Source organism: Eubalaena glacialis, chromosome 9 (assembly GCF_028564815.1).
Source record: "Eubalaena glacialis isolate mEubGla1 chromosome 9, mEubGla1.1.hap2.+ XY, whole genome shotgun sequence".
Taxonomy (NCBI): domain Eukaryota; kingdom Metazoa; phylum Chordata; class Mammalia; order Artiodactyla; family Balaenidae; genus Eubalaena; species Eubalaena glacialis.
The window spans coordinates 7,359,477-7,381,259 of NC_083724.1; the positions used below are offsets into that span (position 1 = coordinate 7,359,477).

Here is a 21,783-nt window from a genome sequence, read left to right on the forward strand (position 1 = left end):
AGCTGGGACAGGCCTCAATGAAATCCTTGTATTTCACCCGCCGTGGGTGAAAAGTCCCCTTCCGAACCCAGGCGTTAAAAAGCCGCCAACCCCTACGTTTCCTTTGCCCTATTTCCTGCTCCCCTCCCCCCATTTTGGCATTTCTCGGTATGGCCCAAGCTCCTCTCCTTAGGGGAAGCTCTGACTCAGAACTTTAAAAAATCTTACACACAAACTTAAGAAAACAAACTTGGGGGGCGAGGCGGGAAGAGTCCCCGGCCCTTGTAGGGGGCGTGGAGGGGCTGGGCTTTCCGAGAGGGATCCTTCCCTCGGGGGACAAGGCCGGCGGGCTCGGTGGACCCCACCCGCGGGAGCCCAGCGTGCCGGGGCCACTTTCCCCTACTGGCGGGGCACCGTCGGCGCTGGCTAGTGGGCGGGGGTGGGCGCTTTTCCGCACCCGCGGGTCTGGGGTCGGCCCCGGAACCCCGGGGGTGCCCGGCCCGGCGCGCCAGCCGCCGCCCGCCCCGCCTGGCCATGTGCGCTCCAGCCCGTGCGTGCGAGCGCGCCGCGCCGGTGGCGGCCAGAGCGGCGCCGCGGCACATCTGGTTCCAGGCGAGCCTCTGGCGCCTGCCTCGCCGCAGACCCGCGGCCCAGACACACAGACGTTAATAGATCGGCGCGCCCAGCCCCGCGCGGCCCGCGCCCGCCGCCGCCAAGCCGCTCAGCGCGAGTGAGAGGCGGCCGCCCGCGCGGGAGGGTGGGCGCGGTCGGAGGGGTGGGCGCACGGCGGGTGGAGGCGGGGGCGCAGTGCCCACCCTCCGTTCCCCCTTCCAGCTGCCTCCTTCCCCAGCCCACCCCTCCCCCAGGCTCCGCTAGGTCCCGGGCTGGAGCTAGCACTGGCCTTTCCCATCCTAGGAAACCAAGTTCTAGGAAATCCAACGCCAGTTACTAACAGAGGCAGTTCCTGTTTACCCGGCGCGTACCAGGGGCTCAGGGTTGGGCTGGGCCCTGCCCGGTGCGTCTCCGCATAATAACCCTAGGCGACAGGTACCCTATGCGATGGCTGCTACCATCTCCGGTTCCCATTTCGCACTCGGGGAAACTGAGGCTGCAGAGGTCACTCGCCCAAGATCACAGAGCGAGAAGGCAACAGCAGAGCTGGCGTTCAGCTGCACTGTTGGACCCCAGCCCCCAGGCAGATCCACACACCTGGGGCCCAAGGCCTCCCAAAGCTGACAGCAACACACGCCTTCATCTGGGGCGCCCCTCGCCTCCCTTTCTCGGAGAACCTCTCCTCATCTGCACCCCTGGTCCCTTAGCTGAGGTCCTCCGACCCAAGCACTTGGGGGCAGTGAGGCTTCCAAGGGACTCCCAGGAATCTGGGTGGATGCTTTCCCTTCAAAAGGTTCCGAGATGGCTGCTTATTCCCAATCGCACCCCACATCAAACCCTGAACTTGGAGGGTAAACTCCAGGCCCACTCTTGATCCCGAGAGCTGCTCTGTGGGAGAAGCTCCTTTTTATTATTCAAGGCTATATGACGTGTTCTACTTCTAAAGGGGGCTATGATCTTTAGGAACAGTCTGTGTACCACAATAAAGGGTTATTGGTCTGCGTGAGCTAAAGTGGATCGGTGAGCCCAGGTGGGTTTTGTCTTTCTTGTTACTTTCTTTGTTTGTTTGTTTGTTTATTTTAACCATGGCCTTTAGCCCCTAAGGGCTAAGCATGTGTACTTGCAAATTGCAAGTACTGTGTTGGGTCCAGATTAAGTTTTAGCCTACCCCTCCTCGGAGGGGACTTTATAAGGACAGGGGTCCACATCGAAGCGCCACACTCAGCCTTAAACCGGAAGCAGAGGCTTCTTCTGAGATGCTTACATTACAGCGAAGGAGTCCTGTTCAGAACTTTCCCATTCATACCCTCTGAATTCACTTGGGGGGCTTATTAACTCGGGCTGTCAGAAATTCTGGGTTTTAGAACAAAACCACACTTTTAAAATTCCCAGGCCGAAGGTAATAAGCTCTGTAATGGCCTCTATGGACATGCCCAGGCACTGGAAACCAATGGGGAAAGGAGTATTTTTACTTAGCAGCCAAGTCGCACGGTAAAGGTTGCCAGCTGGGAGGTGGGGGTCTGGGGCAGAGCAGCATGGCGCAGGAAGGGGAGGCTCGAGCAAACTGGGGGCTCCTGACCCAGCTCCCAGCTCTCAGCCCCCAATCATGGTGAGACTGGCCCCTTCCCTGCCGGGCTCGGGAGGGGGTGAAGGTCAAGCCACTGGCCAGGACTAACTGACACTGGCTCTGATGTGTGAGAACTAAACCAAAGAAGCACAACTGCTCAAGTGGAGCCTGGAGCAAGTGACTGAATTTGGAGGGAAGCCGATTCTACAAGGCAGCTGTCACTTCTGCATCCCTTCTCCCTATAAAGGCAGTTTCTTCTGTTCCTAGAGAGGGCTTGTGGCAATTTCTGGTCACAGAACTCAGTCTCCTTGTCTTTCCTTCCCCTTCACTCTCCCTGAGTCAGAAACTTCTGCAGGGAGTGCTGATTGCAGGCACTGTGTCCACACTCCAGGGCTGGTGGTGGGGGAGGGAATCCTGGAACTTCCAGAGCAGCCCTGATCTCCATGAGGCCCATGAGACACTGAAGCTTCCAGGCCAAAGGCTTGGCCCAGCCCCGAGGCCTTTGCTTGACCATCACAGCCATGTGCAGACACCACAAGGGTTATCAAGATCTGAAAGGGGCCCCCGCAGCTGCCCTCCACGGAGCCCCCTATGGGCCAGGCACTTTACAGGTGTGACTTTGTGGAATCCTCACACCTGCAACCTTAGGAAGCAGGTATCATCAACCCATCAGACAGAGGAAGACACAGGATCTGAGAGGTCTAGTAACTTCTCTAAGGTCACACAGCCTACTGGCGGAAGAACTGGGACTCACCCACACCCTGATGCACCAGATTGCAGCCTCTGAGCTCCCAACTACTGAAACATACTACCTCCTGTTGGGAAGTTCTCTGCCAAGCATGGGTAGTCTGTGCTCACCTCCTCCCAGGCAGCATCCAGTACAGGGTCAGAGTTGCAAGGGACTTTAGAGAGTGCTTAGACCACAGCTGGCTCACAGCGTCATTTCCGCCCCGCCTCCACCCCCCATCACTCAGAATAATAGCCTGGTAATAGCTGCTTGGAACACTGTGTTAAGGAGGATTCTGAGGAGCACCGGTTGATTAGTATTGTCTGCCAGGGGCTCAGGAAGGGGATTCTGACAAGGAGGCAACTATTTGCCAATCCTGCCCCTGGTTCCGATGTGCTCATTCTACAGATCTGGAAGGTGGAGCCCAGAGAGGAGGCATGACTTGTTCAAGGGCACAGAGAGAGTTCTGGATAGAGCCAGGTAGGGGACGTGGGCTTCACTCACTGATCAGGGCTCTTTCCACCTTAAGGGACACAGCAAACAGCGTCACATGTGCCACCATCTCACCACCCCTTGCCCCCAACATGTTCATTTTGGGAAGTTCCACATAGGTCACAAGAGTACATTTGAAGAGAGCTAAGTTAGTTCTGCCTCTTTAAGGAAATTAATGAGTAGCAATCTGGTGTTGCCAAGAGGCAAACCCTTGTCCAGGGACTTGGTGGTGCAGGAAGAATTATCCAGCCTCCTTCAACATTTAAAAACACTGCTGTATGTTATATATTAAAGTTGAGAGAGTAAATTCTAAGAGTTCTCATCACAAGAAAAGATTTTTTTCCATTTCTTTAATTTTGCATCTATATGAAATGATGGATGTTCATTAAACTTATTGTGATAATCATTTCATGATGTATGTAAGTCAAATCATTATGCTGTACACCTTAAACTTATGCAGTGCTGTATGTCAATTATATCTCAATAAAACTAGAAGGAAAAAATAGGGACAATATTCTACCTCCTGCACAGAAATACCACATTGCTAGGTTTTGCCACAAGGGAACATTTTTTTAAAGACTATCTACCGTGACAAAGCTCTTTTACAAAATTAAATTATAAACAACCCGATTAAAAAATTGGCTAGAGATCTTAACAGACACCTCACCAAAGAAGATATACAGATGGCAAATAAGCATACGAAAAGATGCTCCACATGATAGGTCATTAGGGAAAATCCAAATGAAAACAACAGTGAGACACCATTACACACCTACTAGAATAGCCAAAATCTAGAAGACTGACAATATCTAGTGCTGGCAAGGACATGGAGCAACGGGAACTCTTATTCGTTGCTGGTGGGAATGCAAAATGATGCGTACACTGTAAAAAAAACAGTTCGGCGGTTTCTTACAAAATGAAACCAACTCTTCCCATACAATCCAGCAAGCATACTTCTTGGTATTTGCCTAAAGGAGTTGAAAACTTACGTCCACACAAAAAGCTACACAGAGATGTTTACAGCAGCTTTATTCATAATTGCCAAAACTTGGCAGCAACCATTCACCTTCAATAGGTGAATGGATAAGTAAACAGTAGTACATCCAGACGATGGAATATTATTCAACAATAAAAAGAAATGAACTATAAAGCCATGAGACGATATGAAGGAAGTTTAAATGCATATTACTAAGTGAAAGAAGCCAGTCTCCGAAGGCTCCGTACTGTATGATTCTGGAAACGACACAATATTCTGGAAAAGGCAAACTATATGTATGCAGACAGTGAAAAGATAAGTGGTTGCCAGGAGTTGGGGGCACGGGGGCTGGGGAGGGATGAATAGGTAGAGCACAGAAGATTATTAGGGCAGTGAAACTTGTCTGCGTGATACTATAATGGTGGATATCTGTCATTATATATTTGTCCAAACCCTATGGATTTTGGGTGATAATGATGTGTCAATTTAGGTTCATGGATTGTAACAAACATACCACTCTGGTGAGGGAATGTTGATAGTGGGGAGGGTGTGTATGTGTGATGGGGGCAAGGGGTATGTGGAAACTCTCTGTACTTCCTGCTCAATATTGTATGAACTTGAAATTGCCCTTAAAAATAAAATCTTCTTAAAAGGGAAAAAGAGAAAATAAAAAATTAAAATATAGCCTATGGTGTTCTAGTAAATGTTTTAACAACTGGACCTCTGGGAAAGGGGACCCTTAATTTATAGTGTTTGCCAGTTTCTGGGGTATAGATACTTCCACCATGGCCAATTTCTAGCTACACTGTGACATCAGTTAGGGTGTGCAGAGGCACACCAGCATATAGTGTTTCCACTATCCAGAGACAAATAATCCCAAGAACATAAATAATAGTAAAATGTAGTAAAATTACTAGAGAGAGGTAAGTTTGGAGTATATATTGCCTTTGTTTTAAATATAATTTGTGTAATTGTAAGTTTATATAATTTAACTTTGCTAGCATCTGTATTTGACAACCAGCTTCCAAAATTCTGGAAATTTAGGGCTTCCCTAGTGGCGCAGTGGTTAAGAATCCGCCTGCCAGTGCAGGGGACACGGGTTCGAGCCCTGGTCCGGGAAGATCCCACATGCCGCGGAGCAACTAAGCCCGTGCGCCACAACTACTGAGCCTGCACTCTAGAGCCTGTGAGCCACAATACTGAAGCCCGTGCTCCACAACGAGAAGCCACCGCAATGAGAAGCCCGCGCACGGCAACAAAGAGTAGCCTCCACTCACTGCAACTAGAGAAAGCCCGCGGGCAGCGACGAAAACACAATGCAGCCAAAAATAAATAAATAAAATAAATAAATTTTTTTTAAAAATTCTGGAAATTAACAGTTGGTTCTCATGAGCCAGCACCAGCCGGTGCTAGAACACTACTATGATTTCTAGCCCATCTAAGGGAAATGGTCTCAGTTTTTGTTTTTTGTGTTTTGTGTGTTTGTTTGTTTTTTTTTTTGGCCGTGCCACACAGCTTGTGGGATCTTCTTTTTTTTTTTTTTTTAATTTATTTATTTTATTTATTCTTGGCTGCGTTGGGTCTTCGTTGCTGCACGCGGGCTTTCTCTAATTGGTGCGCAGTCTTCTCATTGCGGTGGCTTCTCTTGTTGCGGAACACGGGCTCTAGGCACGCAGGCTTCAGTAGTTGTGGCATGCGGGCTTCAGTAGTTGTGGCGCACGGGCTTAGTTGCTCCGCAGCATGTGGGATCTTCCCGGACCAGGGCTCGAACCCGTGTCCCCTGCACCGGCAGGCGGATTCTTAACCACTGCAACACCAGGGAAGCCCAGCTTGCGGGATCTTAGTTCCCCAACCAAGGATTGAACCCTTCAGTGAAAGCGCTGAGTCCTAACCACTGGTCCACCAGGGAATTCTCAGAAGTGGTCTCAGTTTTGCCTATTTCCTCCCATCCTTAACCATGTGCAGGCGTACTTTGTCAGAGCTGGCATCATGGTGTACAGCCTGTTTTGGATCTGGAAACCAGTATTGTAGTGATGGTGATGGCCATTAGCAGCACCCCCCTGCCTCACCTCCCACTCCCCCGAGGATGGGGAGTAAGGTGGGAGGGATGGAGGTGGCAAGGTGGAACCGGGGTCCTCAGCCCCGGCTGCTCAGTGCAATCACTGGTTGGGGGGGGGGGTAGGTGGAGCTTTTAAAAATAGAATGCCAAGCTCCACCCCTCCATGTTCCAGAGTCTGACTCAACAGGTTTTGGGTGGGGCCTGGACATCGCATTCACTGACTGCTCTCCAGGTCATGCTGTCCTGTCGTCAGGGTTGAGAACCACTGACAATGCCAAGTGCGTGATATTTGTTTATTAGACAGGCCTAGAGTCAAGTCCCAGCCACAGGCCACTTAGCCAAAATGAGCCAAAATGAGTTTCTTCATCTGCAAAATGGAGATCTACCTCCAGGGTTGTCATGGGTGATAACTCAGGTAACCAAGCACAGTGAATTGTACAAGGAGGGAGAACGGGAAATAATGATGGATCCTGCAAACACGTGTTGAGCGATGCCTGTGTGCAGGGCACTGAGCCGAATGCATCACCCCGGGAATAAGCACTACTATTTACTCCTCTTTTATAGATGAGGAGCCAAGCGTCAGGGAGAAGGAGGACTTGCCCGAGCTCTTCCAGCGAGCTGGGGGGCAGGCTCATTACTCAGGACGTGAGTGCCTTGGGTGCTCAGAGAAGAGTGGCGGGGCGGGGGGGTGGAGATGGCAGAAAAGCTGGAAAGAGGAGGGCTTTGGAAAGGAGATGGGAGTGTGTTAAGGAGCACAGGAGTGTCTCCTTGTGCCATGGGACCAGCACCCTTAAGCCAGGGGCATCTTAAAAACCAACAACATGAGCATTCCTGGCCTCATGCATACTTCACCTCTTTCCTCTGCAACCCTACTTACCCATAACTTATGGGAAGTCTTAGCACAGTAGGCACTTTCCATTCCATCCTATGAATGAGAAGGTAGGGATGCTAGGCCCAAAGTCACACAGGCAGTGGGGTGGTGTGGCATGAGCTGGTGAACAATGGACTCCTACTCATCCTACAAAACCCCACTTGAAAAGCCCTCCCCTGATGCCCAGAACCCCTTGTGCACATGTCTGATTCCGCCTCCTCACACTGGCTTCTGGGCTTGGTCCTCTATCTCAAGCCCTACTAGGCTGTGCGCTCCCAGGTGCCTCTTTGGACATAGTATAATTGAACAGAAGTAGAAAGAGTGACAGAAATGTGGACCCAGGGAATCTTCCTGGCCTTTCTCCTTCAGAATCAAATAGACCTTGTTCTGACATTGATGGTGCTTCTTGGAGAAAATGTGAGATGGACGTGCTATTGCACGTGTTTGGGGAGGGGGGAGGAAGCTCCAGAGAGAGGGGCAGACACTGAGGTGGGCAGCTCATGGTCAGTGCCCATACCACAAAGTCTGGGTCCAGGGTGGCTCTTCAGACAACCCCCTTTCACATCAGGGGATGCTTCCAGTCCTCAAAGCCTTTCTCATCCACCCAGAGGGGATTCTGTCATTAACTTGCTTTACAGAAGGAGAAACAGGTGCAGAGGGTTTGGTGTTCTTGCCCATTGCCCAGCTGGGATCTGAGCCAGAGTGTGTCTATCTGCTCTTACTTCCTGGGCCATGCTACCTTTCTGCTCCCCAAATCTCATGTGGATATAATGATAGTAGCCATCCCCACCGGGTTCTTATCATGATTGCGTGGACTCAGGTACAGTATCCAAAAGGGACTGCGAGTCAGGATGCTGATTCTGTGACCCTGGCAAGTCATTGCGCTGCTTCGTGCCTCAGTTTCCCTGTCTGTATAGCACTTCACTCATGGATTGTTGGGGGGATTCCACGGGGTGATACCTGGAAAGTGGTCACGACAGAGAACCCACAAGTGTCGCTGTGGCTGACATGCACTCGTTCGGCCTTTGTACACCTGGCCTAGCAGGAGGGGACGGGCTGTACAGGCCAAGCTCCTGCCAGCCATCTTTGCCCCTTCCCTTCCATGAAGCATCCCTGAAGGCCAAATGTAGCCCATGTCTCAGGCTCCCAGGACTGAAGGAGCAACCCCTCCCCCATTCTATCCCCCCATCACCCTCTGCGGGGGGGGCGGGGGGGGCAGCTGCACCGCAGGGGGCTGTCCCTCAGCCAGCACCAATCAAATATGGTAAAGAGCCTGTAGCAGGCTGGGTGTATTTGCTTAATTCTCCTCTACCCCGGGCCTGGCCCCCACCTGGGTGCCTCTGATTTCATCAGCATTCTGCCCAGGCCCCGCCACCCCTGGCCCCCAACCAGACCCACCAATCCCCCTACTTAAAAAATCAGGATGGTGGAGTTTTTTCAGAGAGGAGGGGAGGGGTCCCAGGGTGGAGGAGGGGCAGCTGATTGTGAGGACAAATTCCAAGGCTCCTGATGAGCAGAGACCTCTTTCCGAGCTGGCCCTGCCATCGAGGGAGCCAAAGGGAGGGAGGCGCTGTCTCAGATGCCCCCCAGCGCTTGCGCAGCCCAGACAGCGAGCACTTCCTTACAGTTTGCACCCTTAGTGCCCCATCCCCCTCACCCTAGTCCTGACCCAGAGAAGAGCCAACACGCTGGACTGGAGTATAGATCCCAGACTTAGGATCCACCACCCCTCCCCTGGTCTCAGCTGGGTCCCCTACCCCACCACAAATGTCCCACCAGCCACACTCTGTCATTTCTGTCTTTGCACGTGCTGTTCCCTCTGGCTGGAATACTTTTCCCACCTTGTCACGAAGCCCAACCTACTCTTCACCTCTCACCTTAGGCACCACTCCCTGTAGGAACTCTCCCCTCACAGCCCCAGAAAGGCTCAGGGGCTCATCTGCCTCCCCAGCTGCTTCACTATCATGAACTAAACTCACTTGGACCGCACCAGCGTGTTTCCCTCCATCCCTCTTAAGGGTTCTCTGTGTTGATAGTGGTGCCCGGCACAAGGTAGGTGCTCAGTAAACACTGGATGAATGAATGAATGACTCACAGCCCAGCTCAGTTTAGCCTTTAGGCCCCTAATGCCTAGGGCCCAGGAGCTTTTCAAAGGCTGACCTTTGGGACACCTGAAATACAATTTCTTATTGCCTCCAAAATACAAGCAGAAGGGTAATGACATGTTGACCGCACATGATGGCATGTCAACTGGACACCGAAAGTCCACCATGCTCTTGGCTGTGGATAAAGAGTATTAGCCATGGAGTGATTGACAGAATGGGAGAGGGACACTGCTACTTAATGGGGGGCAGCAAGACTTTCAGTGGATAATACATGTGAAGCACATAAAGCAGGGCTAGCCCTGTTTAGGGAACTCTTCCTTATAAATGTGAGCTCTGTTGTGTCCAGAAGCAGCGCTTCGGAGGCAACCTCCCTCCATTTCTGGTCCAAGGGATTCGAGTGAAGCACACCGCACCCCCCCCACCCCACCCCCCCGCAACACACACTCCACTTCTGGCCAATCAGCACAGAGCTTCTCTGTGGCCGCTGTGATTGGTTCAGAGGTGGGCAGGGACCCGATGTGGCATGGCAAGATTCCGGTAGAGAGACTAGGGCTGCTCGATTGTTTAAGCCCTGGATCGAGTGGTGCCTGAAGTCCCACCCTGGATGTTTCAGTTTTGCACACATTATCTTAGTTCTGCTTAAACCACTTGGGGCCGGTTTTCTATCTGTCATAGGTAACAAGCCCGTCTAGAACACTGCCCAAGCCCCACGTACACCTGGACCCTGGCAGAACTAGAGTACTGTGCCCCCCACTAGGGGAACCCCTACCCCCAAGTTTGCGGTGAATACAGCACCAGAGGGATGTGTATAATCTCTCCTCTGCTCCCAGCCTCGCCCCTGCCACTTGGGCTGGTCGTGGGTCCCTCTCCCAAATGATTTGGGATGAAGGTCTTTGCAGCCTGTTCAGAGGGGCTCCCATTATCCATAGCATTGTGCCGTGGGGACAGTTAGGATGGAAGGGCTCTGGGGTCTGATCCCACCCCTGCCAGGTGCTGGCGGCTGTGCAGCCTTGGGATGGTGACTCCTGTCTCTGAGCCCCAGAGGCCCTGTGCTTCTCAACTTGGAATTTACCAGTACTGCAATTATCAGTTAATTGCTTGTCTCCTGTTACTTGGAAGCTACTAAGGGGTGATGGGTGGATGTCTGCCCAGTGCCCGCACATAGTATGGCCTCAGGAAATACATGTTGAGTGGAGGAGCCTCTGTTTCTCACCCGTAAGATGGATTTTTTTTTTTTGGTCCCACCACGTGGCATGCAGGATCTTAGTTCCCCGACCAGGGATCAAACCTGTGCCCCCTGCAGTGGAAGTGGGGAGTCTTAACCACTGGACTGCCAGGGGAGTCCCTAAAATGGACATTTTGATAGCCTTTTGTAAAGATGAGGGGTTAGCATGTACACCCTGGGATTAGTGGGGGCCTCTTCAGTGAGATGATGTGTTACTGCTATGAAGGGGGTCCCGGCAAGGGCTCCCCGTGGACAGGGAGTTCAACCAAAGAAGTGACATTAAAGGTGGCGTGGCAGGCACCGGGACAGCCGGGGGAGCGGGGGGGGGGGGGGGGAGGGATGGAGGCAATGGTCTGAGGTCTCCACGACGGAGCTGGAAGCCCCTCCCCCGGGCTGTTCCTGACGCTGCTCTAGTGACAGAGGCTTCTCTTTGTCTGCTGTGCCCAAGACTGGGTAGCGCTGAAGACACCCGAGCAGTCCTCCAGGATGGACACAGCTGCTGCTGAGAGAGGGGTGGAGACACTGTCTGCACCCCTCCCCTCCATCTCACCCTGAACATGCCAACAGGCAACGGGAATAAACAAGCCCCACTCACGCTGCCCGCCCCAGGGTGGGGCTGGGGGTGGAGGCAGCAGGAGAGCTGTTGCCTTAATGTGGAGCTAGTTTGGGTTGGGACAGTTCCCATCCTCATGCTGGGGAGATGAGGGACCCTGGGGACCAGCAGCTGCCAGGGGTGTGCCTGGGTCCTCGGCCTGCCCTCTCGCAGGGACCCGCCTGTGAGTTGCTAATAATAGCAATGGCAGTAATGATAACAGCAGCGGCTGGCCCTGTGCCACTACTATGTGAAAGTACTGCTGCCTATCTGCACCCTCACAATTCACTCGCCATTATCCCCACTTTACAGATGAAGAAACTGAGGCTCAGAAGGGGGAAGCCCCTGGCCCCAGGGAGCCAGCTGGGGTCGGTCGGACTCGCTGGCCTCACTCTGGCCCCCCTCTCCCTGGGGCCCTTGGGAGCATTAGGAGGCCACTGGACTCCCACCCTTGGCTACTGACTCCCTGGAGCTGCTGCCCTTCTGCCAGGACCCATGGGAAGGTGGGGAGAGGAAAATCTGCAGTGCAGAGGGCAGACCCACTCTCCCAACCTCTGCTGTTGTTCTGGTTTGAAGAAAGCAGCAAACATTCGCCACCATCCCCACAGAGCCCAAGAAGCTGCCTCAGAGCTCTCCAGAGCCCTGACGTTCTTCTGTGGGGGCTGAGATCTGGCCCGTGGGTGCCAAAGGGGACACACCCCGCCCCTGGCCTCCTTGAAATGGGGCTCACCCAGCTTGTCTCCCTCCTCTCTGATCAGGGCTCCATCCCACGCTGTCTGCCCTGTCCGCAGACCCACTATTCACTTAGATTTCCATCTGGTTTTGGTTTTACGGGGTGGAAGAAGGGGAGGGTTTAGGGAGAATCTGAGAGCTGGCACCCAATGGAGGTTAACCCGATACATTCGCTTCTTTTCTTGGCGCCCCAAGTTCTGTGAATTTCCCCCTGCCATCCGCCTCCACAAACCCCAGGGCTGTTTGATTATCATGTAACCTGCTTCTGATGGACGCTTGGACATCAGAGTCCTGGGCCGAGAAAGGAGCCAGCATCGAGATCAGCTTTCCTACGAGTGCAAACACCGTGTCTAAACCAGCTTTGCTCAAGCCAGAGATCAGTTGAGTGCAAGCATGTGTGTGAGTGTGTGTGTGTGTGTGTGTGTGTATGCGTGTGCATGTTCTAGACATGTGGTGAGAACCCATCTGTAACCCCTGAGGGAGCATATCTGAATATCTCAGCCTTCCTCCCCAAGCCATCTTATCCACAGACCTTCTAGAAGTTGCAATTAATCTCTAATTTGAATTTTTAACCTCAAACGCCACATTATAAAAACAGTTGTGTTGTGTTTTATAGACGGTATTTGTCATGAAATTATACATGGTTATAATTTATGCCGTGGAAAATAAAGCAAGATACTCATGCCACAGGGGAGCAGGGGTCAGTTCCAGCCAGGCTGGGGCTGCAGCAAACTCACCCACAGAGGGCACCCTAGGTCACCAGGCAGGGCTGGGCAGGGGCAGAGGGGTCTTGGTCCTGTGTGTGTGTTGGATAACTCGTCTCCTTTTTGGAAAGCATAGTTAGGAACCAGCAAAGGCCACTGGGGTCAGCTTCTGGGGCCAAGAACTCTGTTCCTAATCTCAGCTCCTCTTCCTGTGGGACCATGGGAAACTTGTCCCTCCTTGGTTTTTCCATCTGTGAAAGGGGCTTGACAGTCCTAAACTGTGCATCTGCCTCCTCCTCCCAAGTGTCAGGGAGAGTGAAAGAGAAAACAAATTGGTGTTTACTGTGCACCTACCTGAGGCCAGGTGGGCCTAGAGCTGAGCCCCTACCTGCTTGACTTTATCAACTCCTCTGAACAACCCAGGCCTCGGGTACTAGCAATGTGCTCATTTTGCAGATGAGGAATTTGAGGCTCAGAGAAACAAGACACTTTCTCAAGATCATCCAGGAAGTGGGGGTGAGGACAGAGCTGGAATCCCACAGCTAAGCTGGGTCCCCACGGGCAGCACATCCTGCCCCTGAGAAGGCGGGGGACCCACTGGGACTCTGGAGCCAGCTCTCCACGTCTATGCCTGTGTCACCATCGAGCTGCATGGGAACAATGGGGGCCGTCCCTGTCCCAGGATCCTGGCCTGCCTGCCAGGGTCAAGGAGCAGCTCTGGTTTCTGTCCGGCAACCCTGTGCCCCGCGTTATCACCTCTCTCACCCATCCCTTTCTAAACAAACCCGGAGAGGCTGGGCGAGGTCAGAGTGAGCACAGCCAGGGGCTCCGGGCCAGCAGGGGTGGGGAACACGCCAAAAACAAGGGCCTAAGGCCTGGAGCCCCCGTGTCCTCCATACATAGCCCACCTTTCTGGGCCTCAGCTTCCTCATCTGGAAAATGGGGCCATAAGACTGCCTACCTCTTAGAGTATCTGGGAGGAATTAATGAGATGATTTACACAGAGGGTTGAGCACGTAGTAGGTGCACAATAAATGGTCCTGACTGTTGGGATCTCGGGGATGATGACAGTGATGAAGCTGAACACACTCCAATGCCACTCAGCACACCCCAGTCACCCAGCCCCCGACTCAGCCGCAAGCACCCCAAACTCCCTCCACTCCCCCCGGGAGGCAGGATTTGCAGTCAGACAGCCGGGGCGACCTTCTTCATCTTGCTAATGGGTCTGCTAAGTTAACTGCCATCTCAGAGTCGTTGTCACCTATGGCACAAAGCCCTAGTGCTGGGTCCATGTCTTGGGGAGAGCCGTCCCACAGACGGATCGGCGAGCCCCATGTTGGGCATGGGGACCCGCCCTGCCTCGGGTTCTGCACGGCTCCTGGACCCACCGCTCTCTGACTTGGGATGTCAGATCTCACAGCAGCTGGGCCGGAGCGGACAGTTAGGGCTTGTGATCTGCTCCTTTGGAGATGGGGCACCCCAGGAGGCTCTGAGCAGCCAGGACACAAGAGCTGTTCCCAAGTCAGCCATTCATGTCCCACAGGACAGAGAACACCCACTCCGCAAGGGTGCTACTGGGGAGGGCTTGGGTGCTCTGGACACTCCAAACGCCCACAGGTGCACAGAAAGCATTCCCACCCCCGCCTAACACAAAAATTGCAAATATTGAAGAAGGCCTTGCTCGTTGGCCCTCTCCACCGGGCTCCCTCCCACCCCCTCTGCTCCTGGAACAGACAATCTCCTTCTCACCTCTGAGCCTCTGCATCTGCTGTTCCCTCCACCTGGAGCACCCTTCCCAACCTCTTCTTCTGGCTAACTTCACTCATCCCTTTAAGTCCCTTCTGAAAATCCACTTCCTCCAGGAAGCCTCCTCTGAACCTCCAGACCAGGTAGGGGGCCCCATTATCTGTTCTTACCTCCTTCATAGCAGGGAGACCACGCCTCCTTGTTTCCTGATGGGACCCCAGGATCCAGCCCTCGGTCTGGTACGGAGTAGATGCTCAACAAATATTTGTGGAAAGAAGGATGGAGGGAAGCTTTCCCCATTTTCCCCCCTTGGAGCTCTGATTTGCCCCCAACTTGAATCCGCTGCAACAGCAATAATTTTCTTTAAATAACGAACCCACTTTCAGCCGCTTTAGATCTTTGCCTTTTCTTTTTTCCTTCCCGGTGAAACCAGAGTAGTTCGTTTTTACTTCTTGTCTCCAGCAATTTCCCACTTGGAGCCCTGACACTCTCCTCGCCTCGGGGTGAGGTGGCAGGGCAGCCGGCTCTGCAGGAGAGGCTGGCCTTCCAATAAGAACACGATGTCTCTCGGAAATACGAGATTCCCAAAGGCTGGGGTCCCTCCCCAGCCCCAGCCCCCCAATCACAGCACAGCCCAGATCCCTCCGGCCTGGGTCAGCTGTGGGTCAGGCTCTGCACAGTGGTGTCCCTGGAAAAGTGACACCTTCCTCAGGCACTGTGGAGGTTTGGGGTGAGAACCAAGGAGATGGGTGGCACAGTCCCTCCTTGGCAGGGCCTGGGATGCTTCCAGCAAGAGGACACTACGGCTCCTTGGCCATCTGGGAGCCCAGCATGGGGTGGCCAGCGCTGTACCTGGGCTCTGGGGATCATAGCATATTTCCTGGGTGACCTTGGGCAAGTCACTTTGCCTTTCTGAGCCTCAGTTTCCTCATCTGTAAATGGGGATAGTACTGCACCGGCGTCAAAAGGCTGCAGAGAGGACTCAGCGTGAGGCTGCTTGTGAAGCACTGAGCTCGGAGCCAGACAGAGGTGAAGAGCTGGGCGTCAGGGAGCTGCCTCCGTGCTCTGCTCCCTGGTTAGGGACCACGTCTTGCCTGTCCACTGATGCCTCAGACAGCACGCACGTGCACCAAATGAATGAATGAATGAATGGGTGAATGAATGAATGGACGGGTGAATGGGTGAATTAATGAATGGAACCAAGTAGCAAGGCATCTCTTGGAGGGGGATAGGGAGGCAGGGTGTTTCACATACAGTCTCTTGGGGGAAGGGAAAAAGGCCTGTTTTCTCTAGCTTCTTCATGAGGGAAACAGGGAACAAAGGGCCAATTTGTCTTTTCTCCCACTTCTGGGATGTTTTCCTGGATTTTCCTCCCTAGTCTGGGATGCAGTCCTTCCTCCTCCCGGTTTGAGCTGTGGGGATGGTGCTTTAGATCCTGGGGAGGCATCCGGTCTCTTGCCACACGGGGAGGATGTCACATCTGGAGGCCCCCGTGGCTTCCTAGCCCACGGGGTTGGTGGCGGGAGTGCTGGGGGGGCGCCTGGCCTCAGTGAGGGCAGGGCCAACCTGCTCTCTCTCGAAGGTGAGTTCATCCTCTGCCATCAGCTACCGACTGGACATTCCCTGAGGGCAGGGGCCGTGGCAGCTGCATTTCTGAACACGCGCCTCACTCAGCACAACAATTGGCTCCTCACTCCGTGTTTCACGGGCTCGTGAACAGGGTGTAAACTCCGAGGCTCCAAACCTCGCTTCTCCACCCACTGTGGAACCGTGGGCGGGTCACGTAACTGCTCTGAGCCTCAGTTTCCCAACTGTAATCATAATAGCAGACACCTTTTCTGAGCTTCTTATGTGATTAGCTACCCAGCTTCCATCACTCCCCTAAATTCTTTTTGTTTGTTTGTTTGTTTTGGGTTTTTTTTTTTTTAATTTATTTTTTGGCTGCGTTGGGTCTTCGTTGCTGTGCACGGGCTTTCTCTAGTTGCGGCGAGCCAGGGCTACTCTTTGTTGCTGGTGCGCGGGCTTCTCACTGCGGTGGCTTCTCTTGTTGCGGAGCGCGGGCTCCAGGCGTGCGGGCTTCAGTAGTTGTGGTGCACGAGCCTAGTTGCTCCGCGGCATGTGGGATCCTCCCACACCACGGATCAAACCCGTATCCCCTGCATTGGCAGGGGGACTCCTAACCACTGCGCCACCAGGGAAGTCCCTCCCCTAAATTCTTAAAACCACCCTGCAAGGAGGCACGATTCTTCTCCTCATATGACAAACGAGGTGCTCAGAAAAAAGAAGACACTTGCCAAGGTCACACGACTGGTCAAGGTCACACGACTGGTCAAGACCCCCCCCCCCTTGAGTGGAGGGCTGTGATGCCCTGTCCAGGGCACTGTCCCCGTGCAAACAGACCCTCGGATTACTGGTTCTCATCCGCAAGAAGAGAGGGCTGAAGACTGAGCTGGAGGAGGATGGAGAGGTGGAGAAGGAGGCCCCCAGGTCCACAGGGTGCCAGGGGGAGGTGCAGGAGAGAAGGGGAGGGGCGCCAGGCTCTCCCGAGGGTCCTCACCATCTCGGGTGGGGGCAGCCAGAACCTGAGCCCCGGGCGGCCCGGCTGCCTGCGGCACCATCTTGAGAGCATTAGGGGCTGCTGTTCACAGATGTTTTCTGTTACGTGTTATTTGTTAGTCTAATGAAAGGAGGTGCACGGGCTTTCAAGACCTCGGCATTCTGCGGGGGCTTTATATGGGAGGCCGGCGCAGAGCTCTGGCGGCGAAAGGAGGCCGCGAGGCCCCTGCCAGGCGCGCCTGGCGGCTCCGGCTTTGATTCCGAGGTTTGCAGCCATCCGCGTGGTAATTCCAGCTCTGGTTAAATGTCATTTTTAATAACGCCATCTCTGGTGTGTAAACGGCTGCGCCTGGGGCAACAGGGGCGGCCAGGAGCGGGAGGCCACTGGTGGGGGAGGGCAGGCAGGGAGGCGGGATCGGGGACTGGTGGACAAAACCTGGGGCAAGGTGGCCGCCCTCCTGGGGCTGTGAATGTCCTACCCACGGGGACCACTGCTAGGGGGGCCTGCAGGGTTGTGAGAGGCAGGGTGAGTGGAGAGGAGGAAAGAGCAGCAGGCGGGCAGGACAACGGGAGGGGGCTTTTCCAGTGATAAGTGACAGAGACCCCCAGCTCAGCAGTGAGGCTTCTGACCACCCCACCCCACCCTGTCACCCTGGCAGCTAGAGGGAGTGAGGATGCTTGAGAGAGAGAGAGACAGATCTTCCCCCGTGGCAATGCCAGCTCTTTGGGTGGCCTTGGGCGGGTACCCAGTAGGTGCCCAATGAGTGCTGGCAGACGGTCAACAGTGACTGTGCTCTCCTAGACCCAGCAGTGCGGCCTCCAGCGTAGTCAGGTCTCTGGGGACGCTGCTCTAGGGAGCAGCACCCTCCCCCCACATACTGGACCCTTCCAGGTGCTTCCAAGTGATGCCCGGCTTCCCTGGCAGCTCCACCTGGCCTCTCCATCCTCCCACAAGAGGACCATTTTCCACTCAGGCAAACTGAGGAAGATGACAGAGGGGCAGCGTTAGCCCTGGAAGGAGCCTCTGAGAGCACGGCAGTGCTCACCTTTTAATGCACATAAAAATCACTCGGGGCCCTGCTAAATGCAGAGGTCCAGGCCCGGGCTCCAGAGGGTGTCATTCCATGGGCTGGGTCCTGGGAACATGCATTTAACCAGCTCCCAGGGTGATTCGAATGCAGTGTTTCCTGGGACCACTGTTTGTTGACAAACAGATGGTCCGGCCCTCTCAGATGGGGACACTGAGGCACAGACCAGGGTCAGGGCGTGTCCCGAGTTGTAGGGCTGGGCAAGCCCCAGTGTCCTAACTCCTTGTCCAGGGCCCTAGTGCCTCCTGGGCAGCGACGTCACAGGAGGTGACACATCTTCCCTTGTCAGTTCTTAAGCACAGAGGTGCTTGCTCAGCTCTGGGAGGAAAGGCCTCTGTAGAAGCTTCCAGGTGTTGCAGCCCCTGGGCCTCCTGATCTCACTGCCCCCCCCCCACCCCAGGACCTTCTCCAAAGACCACAATCCCCCCAGCAGCCCCCGTCCACCTCTCGGGCCACCAGGTCCCAGCTTCTTGGCTTCTCTATAACTCGTCACCCCAGCGTCCTTCTAAGGTCTCCACTGCCCCCCAAACCAGAAGGTCCCGGCTGCCCCTCCCACACACAGGAAAGCAGAAGGGATCACAAAGAAGGACCAAAAGTAATGTCTTCCAGAGCCTGCTTCATTTTTAGGACGCAATAAAAGATATCATTAGCCGTAAAGGGCCCCATGTGGACAGCATCCTGTCATCACGGTGGCCCCTTGGAGCCGGGCTGGGAGCAAGCAGCTTCCCAGATGTGGAAGGGACACAGGGTGAGGGGGCCGGACTGGCAGGGGGCAGCGCGAGCATCAGGGTCATTGAGGTAGCGACCTTCATTCCCAGGACATCTGGAGACGCCCCAAATCCCAGGGAGGCACGGCCTCTTCCTGGCAGCCCCTCTGCTCCCTCCGGGCGGGGAGTGCCCTGCCACATGCCTCCGGCCCCTGGGGGCTGCCCGCCACCCTGTCTCCCTGTGTCGGCTCAGCATGGGCGCTTGCCGAGACAACTTTCCCCAACTCTGTCTAAACAGGAAGCTCCCACGGCGCTCTCCTACTCACCACCTCGCAAAAGGCACTTAACCCTTGGCCCATCCCAGCGCGATCAGGCCGCTCATCTATCCACCAGCGGCCTGAGGCCACGCTGGCCATTAAGAGCCTGGACCTGATCATCTGGGCCAGGCTGGAGCCCTCAGGCAGGGGTGTGAGGGTAGGTGTGTGTGTGAGTGAGCAGGTTTGTGTATGGTGGGGCGGGGATCGTGTGTATTGGTCGGGCGGTAGATGGGGTGGGTTGTGCACATCTCCGTGTCTGTGAGCCTGGGAAAGCCAGTCCACCATGTGGTTCCCAAATGCCAGCCCATGACAGAGTTTTCACCGACCTACCGCAAAATGAGAAAAATAGGGGCAATTCGCAAGTTTTTTTGTTAAGCCAAATTAAGTCCATTTTGAGGATCATCCTTTACTCCGAGATTAAGATGCTGAAAGGTTCTTTTGGGCTTCCCTGGTGGCGCAGTGGTTAAGAATCCGTGTGCCAATGCAGGGGACACGGGTTCGAGCCCTGGTCCGGGAAGATCCCACATGCCTTGCAGCAACTAAGCCCGTGAGCCATAACTACTGAGCACGCGTGCTACAACTACTGAAGCCTGCACGCCTAGACCCCGTGCTCCGCAACTAGAGAAGCCCCGCTCGCTGCAACTAGAGAAAGCCCGCGCACAGCAACGAAGATCCAACGCAGCCAAAAATAATACATAAATTAAATAAACAAATGTATTTTTTTAAAAAGATGAAAGAAAAAAAAAGATGCTGAAAGGTTCTTTCTTGGATAAAAGGATAGGGGCAACAAGATGGTAGTTGTCGTGAGTAAATGGCTTTTCTTGGCAACTTTTAAAACTGCCCACTCTATGCCAGTTCTTCGAAGTGCCTGGACATTTTCACTGGGGCTTGAAATCTGAAAGTCTGGGCAGGTGGTTGGAGGTCAAGCCCTGACACATAGTTGGTGCTCAGAAAATGATTGTTGAATGAATGAGTGAATAAATGAATGAATGAATAAAGGAATATGGAAGCTAGGGGTGGACTGGGAAAGGGGGCCTGTCCTATGGCTGTTCCTCAGAGTCAGGGACCCTCCACAGCTCTCCCATGTCCAGGAGGCCATTCTGGACGTTTCTAGGCAGGAGGGGGTAGAAGACCTCCACTTGTTCTCACTCCTTCCCAAACCTCCCAAGCCAGACGGTCCCCACGCTGCCAGGCCTGACCCGTCTCCCATAAACCTGTGACCCAGGCCAGGCTGCTGAGGATGTGGAAGAGACCCCTCCCTTGGCTGCCTCATGGCCCCCTGAATGCAGCCCACACCAGCCTGGGAGTGGGCATCCCTGGCCAGACCACCCAGCATTCTGGGGGCTCCGGGGATGGCTTCAGCCAGCGGTAGAGGGCAGGGGCTTCGGGACAGGCCTGGGCTGGAAGCCCGTATTCATTCGTGTGAACTTGGCAACTGCTCAGCTTCTCTGAGCCTCACTTTCCCTCCCCATTAAATGGGGATAATAAAAAGACCCACTTCCACGGTTGGTGGGAAGACAGTGAGGCGTAAGGGGTATGGGGCCCCGGCCAGCAAAGAGGAAGCAACTGGTCACTCTCACCACGTCCCATCAAGGGCTCATCCCTTCAACTCCACTCCCATGGCCTCTAACCCCAGGGCAGCACCCTGGTCGGGTTCCAACACTGATGCCCCATTTGGAGGCTGTGTTCAGGGACGCACTGGCTCCCCCTTAAATCACTCCCAAGGTTCTCTTCCACCTGGGGTTAGCCACTGCCCTTTGGGTCTGGCAAGCCAGGCAGGCCTCCCAAGTTTTGCCTCGTCCAGGTTGACCTCACATCCCCGCCCAGGACAAGCCACTGAAAACCCTTCCTTCCTGTCTCTATCCGCTTAGAAACCTAACACGGCACTGAGTCCATCCCAATAGCGCCACTCGGTGCCAGCCCTCAAGGCCTCCCTGCCCCCTTTAGATCCCCAGACAAACCTTAGCCTGCGTCTCCCCAGCAACTAGATGGGGCTGCCCCTCTCCCATTTCTCCAGCCCAAATGCTGAGCTCTGCAGGAGAGAGAAGCTTGGACTTGCAATCCAAAAACAAATCCCACCCCTCCGTTCCCAGGTGGGAGACCTTAGGCAGGTTGATTTGCCTCTCTGGGCCTCCCCAAAATAGGAATGGCAATCACTAGCCCTGCCTGACTCACAGGGCTGCTGTGAGCATCTCCATGAGCTGTAATGGAGGCCCTTTATTTAGCACCTACTATGCACCAGGCATGGTCTCCCACAGCCACTGAGGGTCTGCCCTGTAAGGGACATTGCTGTCCATCATTCCCATTTCACAGATGGCAACACTGAGCCTCAGGGTACTTTCTAGGCCTCAAGGGTGGCGTGCCAGCAGGCATTATCACTTCTGCTCCAAAGTCACTTTTCTGGAGTCTTCTGGAAGGGAACAGTGACAGCACCTGCACTGTTGAGCTCCTGCTCACAGGGAAGGGCCCTCGTGGGGGTGCCAGCTGGTCTGAGGCCCCTGTGCCAAGCCCCCAAGCGCCACCTAGATGATCTACAGAGGAGCAAGACCACCCTGCAACCACAGACAATGAACGAAATAGCAAGAGCGCTCCCTCTGACAAAAAGCCAGAGATGTAGACCATTGCCCCCACTCCCACCAGCTACCTTAGTAAACCCAGCCATTCTTAGACTGAACCCCCTAGGCTCTCAGCTTCTAGGCCTGGTTCCTCAGCTCTCACCACTCCTGTC

The 21,783-nt window shown here is 54.3% G+C and overlaps 1 protein-coding gene across 1 annotated transcript in view; it reads right to left on the minus strand.

The window, feature by feature from the left end:
• PRRX2 (paired related homeobox 2) overlaps nucleotides 1–21,783 on the minus strand; it is a 49,420-nt gene that overhangs the window by 21,836 nt on the left and 5,801 nt on the right. The window lies entirely within an intron of this gene.